Here is a 14,482-nt window from a genome sequence, read left to right as displayed (position 1 = left end):
TAAAGAAGGAGATTTCTGAACTAGGAGTGGTTGAAGAGAGCATGCCTTTTTTTTTTTTTTTTTCTTTTTAAAGCAATTCTAGTACACCATCTATTTGGGTGGCTATTAGAAGCTTGGATTTTAAACCACTGTATTTTTACAGCTGTAGAATCTAGTGCTTGAGTTGATTTAACAAGCAGCCATGGGTTTGTTTTCTGGCCTAAGTCTGCCACTGGTGCTCTGGGAAAATTTGATCTTGGGCCTATTTCTAGGAAAGTGTTCCGTAATTTTTATTTAAATGTTGATGGCTCCACCTTCATTCTGAATGGTAGCGAGCACATGATAGATGATTCAGAGACTTGAGCCTTGAAAATTAAAGCCCGTCGGTTGAATTGGGAACCCAGAGGGGGGCGGTTTCCTTGGCCCTGGTCTGTGGCCAGCAATCACCTAGGCTTACAGACCTGGGCCGTCCCTCCTTTTGACGTTCCCCGTAGTGTTACTACTGTCCTTATCCACACAGTCAGGTGCCTGCAGGCCCCGGTTGTCACGTGTTTCCTCATCGGCGATTACAAGGTGGCTTTGGTGGTTTTCAGTGCATTGGCTCTAGAAGTGGGGTCCTGAGACCAGCAACATCTGCACCGCCTGGGAGTCCATTAGCAATGGGGATTCTCGGGCCCCAGCCCAAAGCTACAGGATCAGAAGCCCTGGGAGTGGGGCCCAGTAGTCTGAGTTGTAGCAAGCCCTCCACTTTCTTTTTTAATCATTGGGGAGCCATGTTTTATTTAGTTAGTTAATGTTCAGTGAGCAGGCTCTGGGCTGGGTGTCAGGATTGGCCTAGGGTGGGGGTGGGGGGGTTCCGAGTGAAGCAGCCACAGTGTGCATCCTGGGAAAGCTGAATAGACAGCAGTGGTTCTCAGCCCTGGCTGCGTATTAGAATCACCTGAGGAGCTTTTAAAAATCCAGGTGCCTTCACTTAGTGGGTCTTTCATTCCAGATCAATTAAATCAATCTCTGGGGCAGTACCCAGGTGTAAACTACTCTATAAAGCTTCCCTGCGTGAGGAACGCCCACCTCGTGGGAGAGAACGCCAGCCGGGCAGTTTCGCACAATATGGTGAGTGTGAGGCTGGGGGTAAGCGCAGGGTGCAGTGGGAGCAAACGGAAGGGTCCCTCTCTCCAGGCTGGAGTTGGGGGATAAAGAGGTAGAAAAATGTGCTAAATCTTTCCTGAAAGTTTTATTTAAAGGAAAGTTTAAAAGGAAGGTAAAGACATGCTTTAAATATGGACCCACAAGTGATTTCAAAAAGAGTTGTGGAGGAGAACCTCAGGAGACTGGCTTTCTCCTACAGGAACTCCTGGAGTTCACCCTCCCTGTATACATTTTAATTCTCCATGTCAGCAGCCTGCAAAGGGCTAGCGAGCCAACACCCAGAGTGGGTAGCGTGGCCTTTCATCCCATGTCCTTCTTTGGAAATGCCTAGTCATACTGTTTCTCAGGGACCTAGAGTTCACACTTCTGTTTTTAAGATGCAGCAGCTCAGGGGCCCCTGGGTGGATTGTCAGTTAAGCGTCTGTCTTTGGGCTCAGGGTCATGATTTCTCAGTCTTGGGGTCCAGCCCTGCATCAGACTCTCTTCTCAGTGCGGATTCTGCTTCTCTCTCTCTTACTATGATAGGTCTTGCTCTCTCTCAATAAAAATAAAAATCCTAAAAAAGAGGAAGCTTAGGGATATAACCCACATCTTTCACTGGTCTTCAGTGCCATCCTCTCAACAAATTTTCTTTCCAAGAATTTGATCTTCCTTTCTGTGCTTTGATTAAGAAACTTTTTTTTTTTTTTTTAAAGAAGGAGATGTTTATATAGTAATTCCTTATTCATGAGCCTCTCCATTTTTGATTCAGAAGTTCAGGTGGGGAGATTTAATGTGAAATATTAGCTGTCTTTACCAATTGCTGTACCCTGTTACCATGCTGTAAGCCAGAAATAGAAGCGACCTGTTTTCAATGACAGATCAAAATTTAGTGCTATGTTGATGGTCCAGAATGAAGATTTTTTGACGCAGTGAATGAAATACATACCGGTGCATTTCTGGTTGTGATTTAGTTGACCAAGTAGTTCAGTTATAATTATATTATTTTTACTCCTGGAGATCATTACTCTGAATGAAAAATGCTTCAGTGTCCAGACTATTAAGATGTGGACAGTGAACATTATTTAAACCAAAATTATTATTTTTTTCTTTCTGGACTGTTAAACAGCTTTATTAGCATGTGAAGGCTGGAATATGGTTGTTAGCATTTAAAATCAAATGAAAACGTGGAAAGGTTTTTTGGGTTTAAAAAATAAACTTAACTGTCAGTTATATGCTCCCTTCTGTGGCCTATCTCCTCTCGTCCCTTAAGCCCCTGATAATGTAATGGGGAGACACGTCTAGTAAATATAAAGTCAACATAAATCTGAGGACATGAGTATTATAAAAGGGCATTGAGGAGAAGGGCTGTGGGGAACAGGCTGGAGGGAATTTGTTTATCATTTTTTATGAGGGGCAATGCTCCTTGGGATTGAAATATCTTTTAATAGTAAGTTTAGGTTTGATCTGATCTCTGGATCGCTGTGTTGTTCTTTGCAAATATTTCCCTGGGCTCTGATTACCAAGGTGTTAGAAGAACATTAAATGTCTCTAACCCTCAGGTTTAAAAGGCTCAGTGTTTATAAGGGACAAAGATGATATAAGTGCCTAAGAAACTGAATCGTGTTCTCATTATGACACCTGGCTGCCTACTGGTCCTATAAGAAAGCGGAGATTGTGTTTATTGTGTTAAGAAATCCTTGAATGAATAAACATTTTAAAGAGACCAAGTGGGAGATGAGTGCTATCTCCTCTTTATCACACCTCTAAATGCAGTAAAGTGATTAAATAATTCTATTGGGCAGTGCATTTTAGAACCCAAAGTTAAAACCTAGACTTCATAAGGAGTTACTGAATTAAATCTGAAATGTAAACTTTCAGAAGACTATAATTGAATAGATTTAACCTATATATATGGAAAGGAGAAATCTCTAGGTGATTATCTTTTTTCTCTTTAAGGACCTTTCTTACACTCTGCAGGTCTTGTGTCTGTTGACTTGATTAATGAATATTTTGCTCACTAAAATTGGCCATTATTTATTTCCTTGGATTGCGGCAATAATTACATCTTTCAAGTGAAATCTAATTAGCATAATAAGCAGAAAACACCCTGCCAGGTGATGGGGCGTTTTTGGAGCTAGTTGGTCACCATCAGAGACAGCCAGATCACCACTCAGGAAGCAGCACTCGCCATGAGCTAGCTCCCAGCAGTTACATTTAGAGGAAAAAGAGCAGATCACCCAAGAATGGGAATTTAGATGAGGTAGCTCTGTGGACTCTTCTATTAGGAAATATTACCTTGTGACATACAGTCGCGATGTCCTCAAATAATTAATCCTATTACCTTTCATTCATTTATTGATCTTTTCGTAATCACAGTTAACTTGCCAGCCTGTTTTCTAAGTGCTGAGGGCTCAGAGAAACAGTGCTGGCTTTGAAGAAGCAGTCTGGTGGGAACAAAGACTTTCAAGTGTAAATCATCCTTTTCATAGATTTATGTGCTGAGGCGAATTCTACCAAGTAGTTTCCCAGAATGCTTTGGAGGGGAGGTACCCTTTGTAGTGGACTCAGACGATGGCAACAGAAGTGGGGAGGAGAAAGGCTTTCTAGGAGGGAAGGGGGCTGATGTTACAAAGTCTTTTCAGCAGAATACTTCTCTCTCCTCCCACCCTCTGATCTGCTGGTGCTTCCCACTGGCTAACCTGAGCAGAGGGCAGAGAGTGGGTGAATCAGCTCTGGGCACAGGACAGGGCAGAAAAGGGTAGGCAGTGGATCTGGAGAGGTAAACAGATAATCAGAACAGCAGGTGTGGAGCATGAACGAGGTGTGTACAGAGGCTGGGAAGGAGTTGGGAGTCGCTAAAGGGTAGAGAGCATAAACAGAACTAACGAAGATGAGTTTGGAGCCAAATTGTAAATGGCCTTCTATATATTTTACCTAAGTTTGTTTGTTTGTTTCTTTTTTTTTTTTAAATCTTCTAAGCAATAAAGAGCCATGTTGTGGGTGGGCTTAATGCATTGATATTGATTTGTAATTTAGCAAGATTCACATTTTAAAAATCACCATTTGGAACTCATCAGTGGGTCCTAAAATCAATTTACTGGGTGTCCCAATATTAAAGAAATATTGTCAGAGTGCATTGCATGTTCTGAAGTTGAGTGATGGTTTGTGAAGGTTTTGTATATTTCCCTGTGGGGAAGGTGTACTGGTTATACTTTAAAATATATATCCAGAGCGCCTGGGTGGCTCAGTGGGTTAAAGCCTCTGCCTTCGGCTCAGGTCGTGATCCCAGGGTCCCAGGATCCTGGGATCGAGCCCTGCATCTGGCTCTCTGCTCGGCAGGGAGCCTGCTTTCCTTTCTCTCTCTCTGCCTGCTTGTGATCTCTATCAAATAAATAGATAAAATCTTGAAAAATAAAATATATATCCTACTTTGTGTTGCAGGGTAAATGTCGAAAAAGCACTGAGTTAGATTGCTGGCTAGAGTGTGGAGGTGGACCAAGGAGAGGAGAGGTCGAGCAGGCAACATGGCTATAGATGTTCAGCAACTAACATATATTTGTAAAAGTCTGTGTTATCTCGACATTCCTTTTTAAAGCCATTCCTTTTTAAATATCTTTATGATATTGAATCCATGTCTAGAGTATTAGACCTCATCTCAAATAAGCCAAGAAAATCCATCAGAGTCTTTGCCTTCCAGTTTTCTGAAGCTCAGCTGATAGTAATGTTTACCAAATCCCCGAAGTCTCCTGAGCCCCTCTGAGGAATCCATGGTCTTGCAATTCCTTTGATAATGTCTACTTTCCTTAAGCATTATGGAGTTTTGTATTTGGCTTGAATGTGTGATAAAATCATCTGAATGTGTCTTGGTTTATAAATTGAAAGGCTTTCCCTTTTATCTGTAGAGCAAGTTAATTGATCACACTGTTTCTAGTTAATCACAAGGGCTTCTAATAAACTCAGCTGAAAGCTAGCCAGAAAGTGTTCAGTCTCTAATTGAAAGGACCTGTGGCTCTTTGGAAAAGTGATTGGAGACTTTTTTGAATCTTTCAGGAGAAATTAATGCAGCTGCATAGTCATGCCCTCTCGAAGCTCCAGGGATGGCAAAGGAACATGAAATCTGAGCTTTATACAAATAATTTTGGTCACTATTTTAATGTATCATTTAAGCCTTCTCTTCTCCATGCGGTATTTGCTAGAGAGACTGACAAGTAAGTAAGTGGCTGCACTGAGTTATTCCTGTTGGAGAAGGAATAAGTCCAAGGCCACCTTAAGTTGGCAGTTGGAGGCAGAGCCTTGGAGGCTATTGTAACAGTTCAGTTAAATGCAGGATTCTCGCCTCAAGCTTGTGAAGGTATGGTGTGCTGTCCTCTCCATTTCACAGGTAAGAGAACTGGCTAAAAGCCATAGGTTAGAAATAATTTGAACTAGCACTAGAATCTGTATCTTCTGATTCTAAATCAAGAATCAAGATCAGGCACCCCAAAGGAGTAACTGTATAGAAAATGCGGATGTAGGAACTACAGTGAAGCCTGTGTCACTGGTCCTGGTTTCCATCAAAATTTGTCCCTGTATTTCATTCCAGTGTTCCAAAAGCATGCCAGTGCTTTTTTCCATGGAGCATTTGTGGTGGTGGTGGTGGTGTTTTTTAGTGGGGGATGGGAGGGAAAGCCACTTAGAGATTTTAATTTGAGGACATTGGGCCTGCTGGCTACCTCTCAGTATAGCATGAGACTCTTAATTTGAGAGCATTGATACTGAATAGTGTGCTAGGACAAGGTGGTGGTCAGGGTCCATGACATGCTCTTGGAAATCAGACTGGATCTGAAGCCTCATCACCTACCTTTGTGACGTGGATATTTTCTGAGCCTTATGTTTTCCTTTGGGAAAGGGATGGGGGATATCTTTCCTTTGCAGTGTTCTCTTGACAACTGCCTATTCCGTATTGATTCATGCTAGAGATATGGCAAAGGGCAATGATACCTTTATGATTAGTTATTGTTACTTAAAAACAGTTGATCGTTGGGGTGCCTGAGTGGCTCAGTCAGTTAAGTGTCAGCCTTCGGCTCAGGTCATGGTCTCAGGATCCTGGGATTGAGTCCGCATTGGGCTCCCTGCTCAGTGGCAAGTCTACTTCTCCCTCTTCCTCTGCTTCCTCCCCCCTACTTATGTTCTCTCTCTTAAAATAAATAAAATATTAAAAAAGAAAAAAAAACACAATTGTTTGCAAATGTAGTCCGTAATGTAAACACTAAATGCTTTCAGACCTGAATGCCTAAAAGAATAACAGTAATAGCTGTGATTTATTAAGTACTTAGCATGTACCAGCCACTGCGCTCTGTGTTTATCTCTTTTAATGGTTTATCTCTTTTAATCCTTAGAATAACCTCATAATGTGTAGGAACTATGAGTCACTGTCACCCCTATCAGAAAGCTGAGATGGACTGAGAAACTTTCTCAAATTGCACAGTAAGCAGCAAACTGTCTGTAGCTACCATGTTATATTGCCTGTCTAAAGAAAGTAAGCCTTATTTTAAAAAAAAAAAAAAAAAAAAAAAAGATGCAGCATTAAGTCCACAGTTGCTTCGTAGAAGTCCTTCTACAAAAGCCAGGGGTGCCAGGAGCCATCTGCTGGGTGCCCGGGCCTTCCCAGGCACTGAGATTCACAAAAGGAATCTTGGGCACTCACAAGAAGGATCTGAACTACTGCCCAACATGCACCCTGACTCATTAGCAAGTAGAATGAAGGCAGAGCCTTCACAGAATAGGGGGAAAAAATGAATCCGCGGCAACTTCATCACCTCTGTGGCGGGTGAACCTGCAGTCTGGGTAAGGAGGCTGTGGTGTGCGTGATCCCATAGCCAGCCAGCCAGGGCTCTGCTGCTCTGACCTTGAGCCATGTGAGGGCTCTTGCTCTTCTAAAGCACTGACTGATTCCGCTTCCTTGGGAGATGAGAAGTGATGAGGGTGATTCCTTTTGCCAAATCCTAGACTTAACTGGCTTCCAAAATACAAAACTAATATTCTTGGTTGTAAGCTGGTTTGTAACTGAGGTGAGTAAGAACAGCACAGGAGAAATCACACTGGTTCAGGCCAATCTGAATTATGGTGAAATCTGAGCCACAGAATAGTTCAAGTGATGCAATCTTATTAATTTTAGGGCCACACTGGGAAGAAAATCAGTGACCAAAAAAAAAAAGTTCCTGGTCAGTGATCTTATCAGGATGTCTTAGGAACAGATGAAAATCACTCACAATTCAAGGGTTGTTGATAATTGGTTGATTGTGATTTGGTTCTAGAAATACTTAAGAACCTTTACCTGTTTCTATATTAAGCTTAACACTTTTCTGTATAGGAATTAAGAGGGGAGACCAGATCTCCCAGTGAAATCTGAATTTCGAAGGTTTTACTGGATGTTGGATTTATTTATAAAACCTTTAAGTCACTTTGATAGTTTCACAATGCCTTTTTAACTTGGAAAAAAACAATGCATACTGTTTTGTTCAATGACTTTACCAACCAGTTAATTCTCTTCTCCCTTTCCTGGTTTCTAAGCCTTCTTGGAGTCATATTAATGATTGTCAACCCTGGTGACATCATAGAATTTTAGAAATGGGTCCTGGGCATCTGAATTTTACATTAACATGCAGTTCTGGTTGAGAACCATTGGTCTCTAGGTAATTGGGTGTTACAGAAATGAAACCAAATGGTAAGTTGCTTATAGGACCTATAGGCATCAGGTCTCACCAAGAGGGTTTCTTTTCAGCTTGGAAAGACCTTTTGCAACTGGCTCTCCTCTGCATTTATTCCTGTCATTTCTCCAGAGCCCTTGAAAGTATTTAAATCACAAAACTTGTGTAAGCAGTGAGTGATTCCTACACGTAGCAGAAGAGCAGATATTTTCTGATTACCAGATCATTTTTATTGCAGATCAGTGTAAGTCAAATCCTCTAAAATCTGGTCTTCTTGATAGCTGGGACTATTTAGGGGGGAGGGAGAGGTCTTCAGTGCATAGCACCCAAAACCTGACATCTGTTTGGCCTTCTGTAAATATCAGCTATTATTTTAATCTTGCTTTCCTAATGTGGGGCTCACTTCCTTATCAGCTTTTTTCTCCTATAGAATCCAAGCTTGTCCCAAATTTATATTTTGGTCAAGGAAGAGAGACTGAAATTTCTTCAGGTGCAGATGGGAGCGATGTCACGGTCCATGTAGGTTTCAGGTGAATGCAATTCAGGGTGTCAGAGCTGCCCTTTAAAGAAGAAAAAATTTTTGGCAGGTGGGGGTGGGATGGGTTACGGGGGGGGGGGTGCATTGCGGGGGACAAATGGGAACAGATCTGCATTAATAAATATTCAGGCTGAGTCCCATTCTTATGTCAGTGTTTGTAGGTGGTGTTATTACATGTAGTATTGGGTGATGGGAGTTGTGCACACTCTCATTTTTCACTTTAATTGCTTGCCTGAGAAGATCCTGACAGCTTCAAAGGTTACTGCTGGTTGTATTGTTCATAACTCAGAAGTAATATGCATGTGCAATTTGCTTCATTATTGCCCACTAATAACCAATTCTGGAGAAAGTCCTAAAGCCACCAAAGGAGCTATAATTTGACATGATGGTTTCCTCCTCTTCTTTCTTCTGTTCTTTGTTCCGGTTTAAGAGTGAGCCACAGGTGGTTTGTTGATGCAGGTATGATTGTACTCTGATTTTCTTTCCGTGGGTTTTATATGATAAATTCTTAGAGACTTTTCTTAGATTGCACTCCCCCACCAAAAAAAGGGGAGCAAGACAAAAAATATTTAAGTTTCACATTAGAACTTCAGGTCCAACAAAATAAACTAACATTCCAATTACTTTGTTTTCTGGTTGGTTTGGTTTGACTGCACAGGAGTCACTAAAACCCTTAAACCTAAACGGCTTCAGTGGAAGAGTGTATTTCTCTCCCTTTCAAGCCATCTGGAGGCAGTCAGTCCAGGAGTGGTAAGGGGCTTCCCAGGATCAGGGATCCAGACTCCGCCATGTCAAATTTCCATTCCCGAGATTATCTCCAATCCAAAGTAGATGCAGGAGCTGTGGTTGTTCTTCCAGCTGCAGGAGGGAAATTTACCCCAAAGGAAGGGGCATGCTTCTAAGGAGGCTTCCCAGAAGCCTTGTATCTTAACTGGCTGGAACGTAATCACATGACTGCACCTGGCATCTGGGAAAGGTAGACTTCTACCAGACAGCCATGCGCATAATCACTGTGGAGGAAGGACAGGAAAGGACGATTGGATGACAGCCAGCAGTTTTCGGCATACTATGTGAATGGCGAGTTCTTGGGTTTTCTCTGCCTCATTCTGCCTCTGACTATAAAATGGAGATAATCTATAACAGTTCAGAATTTGATTGCAAAACACTTCATGGGCTGAAGAATTGAGAAGTAGCTACATCTAACACTGCTCATTTAATCCCTCATTTCAGCCCTAGGGTAAAATGTTTTGTTTTGTTTTGTTTTAAGATTTTATTTATTTATTTTTAACAGACAGAGATCACAAGTAGGCAGAGAAGCAGGCAGAGAGAGAGGGAGGAAGCAGGCTTCCTGCTGAGCAGAGAGCCTGATGTGGAGCCCGATCCCAGGACCCTGGGATCATGACCTGAGCCAAAGGCAGAGGCTTAACCCACTGAGCCACCCAGGCGCCCTAGGGTAAAATGTTTTTTACCAACATTTAAAAAAATATATATTTATTTATTGAAGAGAGAAGAGTGTAAGCTGGGGGAGGGGCAAGGGGAGACAGAGAGAATCTCGAATATAACCCCTGCCCAATGTAGAGCTGGATGTGGGCTCCGTCTCACCACACGAAGATCACAACCTGAGCTGAAACCAAGAGTCGGATGTTTGACCTACTGAGCACCCAGGCACCCCAAACCTTTATCAACACGTTACAGATGAAGAAAACCAGGACTTAAAGAGTTTTTATAGCTAGTATTGAATTGAGGCAGTTTGACTTGTGTGAGGTCACATTATAAATCCTAAGCAACACCAAGAAGTGGGAGCGGGGCTTCCAGTGAGAGGGCAATTGCAAGAGGTGAGCCTTAGAGACTCAGGTACTAGATCCTGTAACACACAGAACCCTGGGCCCTTTGTGACTCCCTACCCCCAATTCCTGCTACACTTTCCTGTCAAATTTACCAATTCCTGGGTTTCTAGTGCAGTACAACCTCTGGCTTTTCTTCGTACTGGGTAGGATTTCTTTATTCCTAGTAGGTCCTCAGTCAGTGCTTACTGATTAGTTGGCTGAGTGATATGATAAACAAATTTTTAGTCTGTTGGGTTTCTACTCTTTATCATTGTTTTGAGGGACTTGCTCTGGTTCAAGGGCCTGCTGGAATGTGTGCACAGCACTCGGTCTCTGTGTGTATCATGACTCCTTTATCTCTCTTGCTTTGAGGGCCAGGCTTCTTGGTTCTGCAAAATGTCTCCCCACACATCAGAAGCAGACCTCCCTTTCTCATCTGTCAAACCCTTTTCACTTTCTAGTTACTTCCTTCACTTCTGATAAGACGGCACTCAGATCTGTAACGTAGAAAAATTAGGTCTTTCCATTTCGACTTTCACCAGATTTTCTATTTTTGTCTTCTACTTTCTCCTCAGTTCTCCACCCCACAACTGGTGATTTTCCTAAAACCCAGACCTCTTGGATGACACCATCAGCCACGCTCCATTGTCTACAGTAGTGAGTCTGGACTCTGCCGAGCATTTCAAACCTTCCAGGATGTGGGCCCGGTTTGAATTGCGAGACCCTTCTTGCAGAGTTCCAGCCACACTGCATGTCTTGCCCGTCTCTGCTTCTGTTCATCTGCTCAAACTGTTTTCTATTCCGACTCACCATTTTCTTGCCTTTTCTGATTAGAGATTTAGTTCAAAGCTCATGGAACATTTTATTTCGAGAAGTTTCTCTGATTCTCAGAGAATCATGTTTTGTTTCTACAGAAATTAATAGGATTCTCTCTATCAGCATACATCACTGTCTGGAGTGTTATTAACTTGATTTGTGTCATTTTTCTTGCTCAGTTGTGGATCTACTGACTTAGAATTTCGCTTGAGCAGCTAGCATATGGCAAGAATTCAGTATGTCTTTCTTGAAACAAATTCGATTTCTTTGTTTCCATAAAGAGCTCTTCTCTAAGTCCAAAGGACCTCTTTTATCCTACTTTTGCACCTTCCTAATAGCCTTTTGGCCTCTAGGTTCAGACAATAGAAGATAATAACAAAAATTATCATCTGCTGGTAACAGTAGCAACAGCTCCATTTCTCATAACATTCATGTCCCTCTAAAGCAGGAGTTCTCCATGTTGGCACTAGTGACATTTTAAGCCGGACGATTCTTTGTTGGGGAGGTGGAAGAGAAGGGCGGTGCTGTCCCATGTGCACATTGTAGGACATTTAAGCAGCATCTCTGTCTTCTACCCACTAGATACCAGGAGCCCGTACCCCTCTTGTCTCCAGACATTGCCCAGCATCCCTGGGGTGGGCAAGGTATAAATTTGCCCTCAGTTGAGAACCACTCTTTGAAAGTTCCTCCATAAATATTCTTTTTTTAAAAAAAGATTTTATTTATTTATTTGACAGAGATCACAAGTAAGCAGAGAGGCAGGCAGAGAGAGAGAGAGAGAGAGAGAGAGAGAGAAGCAGGCTTCCTGCGGAGCAGAGAGCTTGATGCGGGGCTCGATCCCAGGACCCTGAGATCATGACCCGAGCCGAAGGCAGCAGCCCAAACCACTAAGCCACCCAGGTGCCCCCTCCATAAATATTCTATAACTAATGAATATTGGCCCTACAGCTTTCCCGTAGTACCTACAGACTTCTCGCCTGTACTTTCTGCTTCAAACTTAATGCTGTTTTTAGGTTTTTAGATTCCCTAACCTTACCTGTGAATGACTCCCTCTGCCTCCCTCTGATTAAAACCGAACTCTGTTCCCATTCATCAGTAAGTCCTTCCCAAATTAGCCCTATCTGTACCCCCATTCTAATTTTGCATTATTTTGTTGCCCTCTGAACATTTGCAGGTAAATTTTTCATGTAACTGTCTCTGTATACTGACACGGTTATTTTACATGGATCTGTTTTCCTCTCCTGTCTGTCTGACTCTTACAGTTGAATTGTCTGAGCTGGATGCTTATCTTCACATCTTTTGTGTTGCACATATCCAGGGCGTGCATTTATGTGTTCAGCATACATCCAAACACACAGTGGTTATTTTTACAGAGCAGTGGGCTCACGGTGTGTGGCATCTAAGGACTGGTCCCCTAAAGGAACTTCCATTTCGATGGGGTGTTTAAACACATTTGCAAATATGGATAGCACAGCAGATGGTGGGGGTAGCATGTAGGCCAATGCGTTGGAGGATGGGTAGGATTTCCTTCAGTAAATAGTCTCAAGCAAAAGGAATGGAGGTGTCTTTGTATAAACAGTTCCCTCCCAGCCTTGAAGAAAGAACTTCAGAGCCTCATCCTTTTCTCTTGTACCCTAGCCTTACCTACCAGCAGCTATCTTCTGTTCCAGATGCCTGCTAATTAAAGGCCCTTCCATTGGCCAGGGGTGACATAGATGCTCCTTTGTGCTCTTCTGTGTGGCATCCTATTTGGATCCATCCTCAGGTTCATTTCTACGGAAAGTAGATATGTAGGTCTGTGTGTACACACACACACACCCCTGCATGAAGGATTAAAGGGGACCAAGCTTTGGCTTCCATATTCCTGTTTGAAAGAATTTAATATGTAATCCTAGCACTCCAGTCTCCAGGGCTGCTGTATACAGAGACAGGTTGTGTGCACATCACAGGCATACCTGGTGTTCACGATGGTCTCTGGCCAGTCCCTTTGTAACAGGTAACAGTCTGTCACCATCAAAGAGCAGGGACGGATAGTGTCATAGATATCAGGCCTACACATCTCCCACTTAGGAACAAATAGCTGTGACTTTCAGGGTGTCTTCAATGACCTTAGGAATTTGATGTGTTGGTAAAGAGTTAGAAAGCATCGCAGTCAGAACTGTCTATTTATAATAACGTGAACCCTCTGGCCGTGCCTGAAACTGGGAAGGCTGCAGCATGTCATGTGTGTGTATGAATCGGCCTCCTAGAGCATTGTCTAAATGGTCAAAAAATGTTTATCCACTTACTTGTAGGGGAAAACTCCAGCTACAAATGTAAGCACGAATGCTTTTCTTTAATAGGTGGTGTTATTGTGCTGTACAGTGTCCCCGAGTTTTAGATATTTAACTCATAAAGTTTACAACAAAACTTAAGTGTATCTGGATTTCGCATTGAATTTGGGAAGGCAAGACTCTCACTGTAATTTCCACTGACTGCCCTGTAATGGAAATTATGGCTTGGGAAAAGTTTCAAATGACGTGTCTATAAACTAAGGAAAAGTTGATCCACTCAAAGGCTGGTTATGTGCAATTGTAGGATTTTTTTTTTTTTTTTGAAAGGAGCATTTCCAACAAGAAATATTTATTTCAGCAGCTAGAGTAAACTAGCCGTGAATTAAAAGTTGGTCTTTGTAAATTGTTGGTTCATCAAATTCTGTCCTGAAAGTGGAGTGAATGTTGAAGCAGAACTATGCCAGGCTTTTTAAGAAAGCTACAAAAATGGTCTTTGTGGAGTCCAGGGTTAGAACAGATAGTAGCAATGAGTTGACTTCAGAGGATGAACAGCCTTTTGAAAAGTCAGAATGCTACCTGCTGGCACTCAGGATGTTGGTCTTCAGGTCCTAGCCCTGCCACTCACTGGGTTTATGTGAACAGCCATGTCACTTGACCTCCCAAGTCTGTTGCTCTGCTCCTGTGTCAGATCTCCCTCCTCCACCATTGTTACTGAGTATCCTGTTCATCTTCACAACTTTCCCTCCAGTGTCCAATGATCCTTCCTTGGCTGTTCTTGGCTGCCATTTAAGACCGAAGCAATAGAAGGCTGGCCAGAGGCTCTGGATAGAGGCGCGGATGAGGCTTGTTGACCATGGACGTAACTGCAGGGAATTACCAGAAGTCAGCATCAGGTGGTGTCTTTCTGTGCCCACATAATCAAAGGAATCCTCTAACTGCCAGTGTTCTTGGAAGCAGTGGTAGTAAGCCCTTTTCAGCCCTGGTCTCTCGCTTCTCCCCCTCTGCCGTGTTTGGTTTCCTGGTTCAGTGTCTCTGGCTAATCAACCGATTAAACAATCTTCCAGTTTTCTGCTCTGAACTTCCCCTTCCTTGCCCTTTGCCTCCCTTGGCACCTCCAAGCCAGAGCCTCTCAGGGCTTCCGCAGCGGGTTCACCTTCTGGCTCCTGGGTCTCCCCAGCTACAGCCACTCCAAGGGAAAGTAGACATGCTCCTACTCTCTGGTCACTTTTC

General features: G+C 42.8%; 1 protein-coding gene across 1 annotated transcript in view; it reads left to right on the top strand.

The window, feature by feature from the left end:
• The first annotated feature begins 1,007 nt into the window (after positions 1 to 1,007).
• JAZF1 (JAZF zinc finger 1) overlaps positions 1,008 to 14,482 on the top strand; it is a 156,455-nt gene continuing 142,980 nt past the window's right edge. The window contains exon 1 of the mRNA XM_082749999.1: positions 1,008 to 1,092. The gene's annotated coding sequence lies outside the window, so the exon portion shown is untranslated. The remainder of the gene's footprint in view (positions 1,093 to 14,482) is intronic.

Source organism: Mustela nivalis (assembly GCF_964662115.1).
Source record: "Mustela nivalis genome assembly, contig: HAP1_SCAFFOLD_462, whole genome shotgun sequence".
Classification (NCBI taxonomy): Eukaryota; Metazoa; Chordata; class Mammalia; order Carnivora; family Mustelidae; genus Mustela; species Mustela nivalis.
The sequence above is the reverse complement of the archived record's forward strand: the minus strand, read 5'-3'. Positions and strand labels throughout refer to the sequence as shown.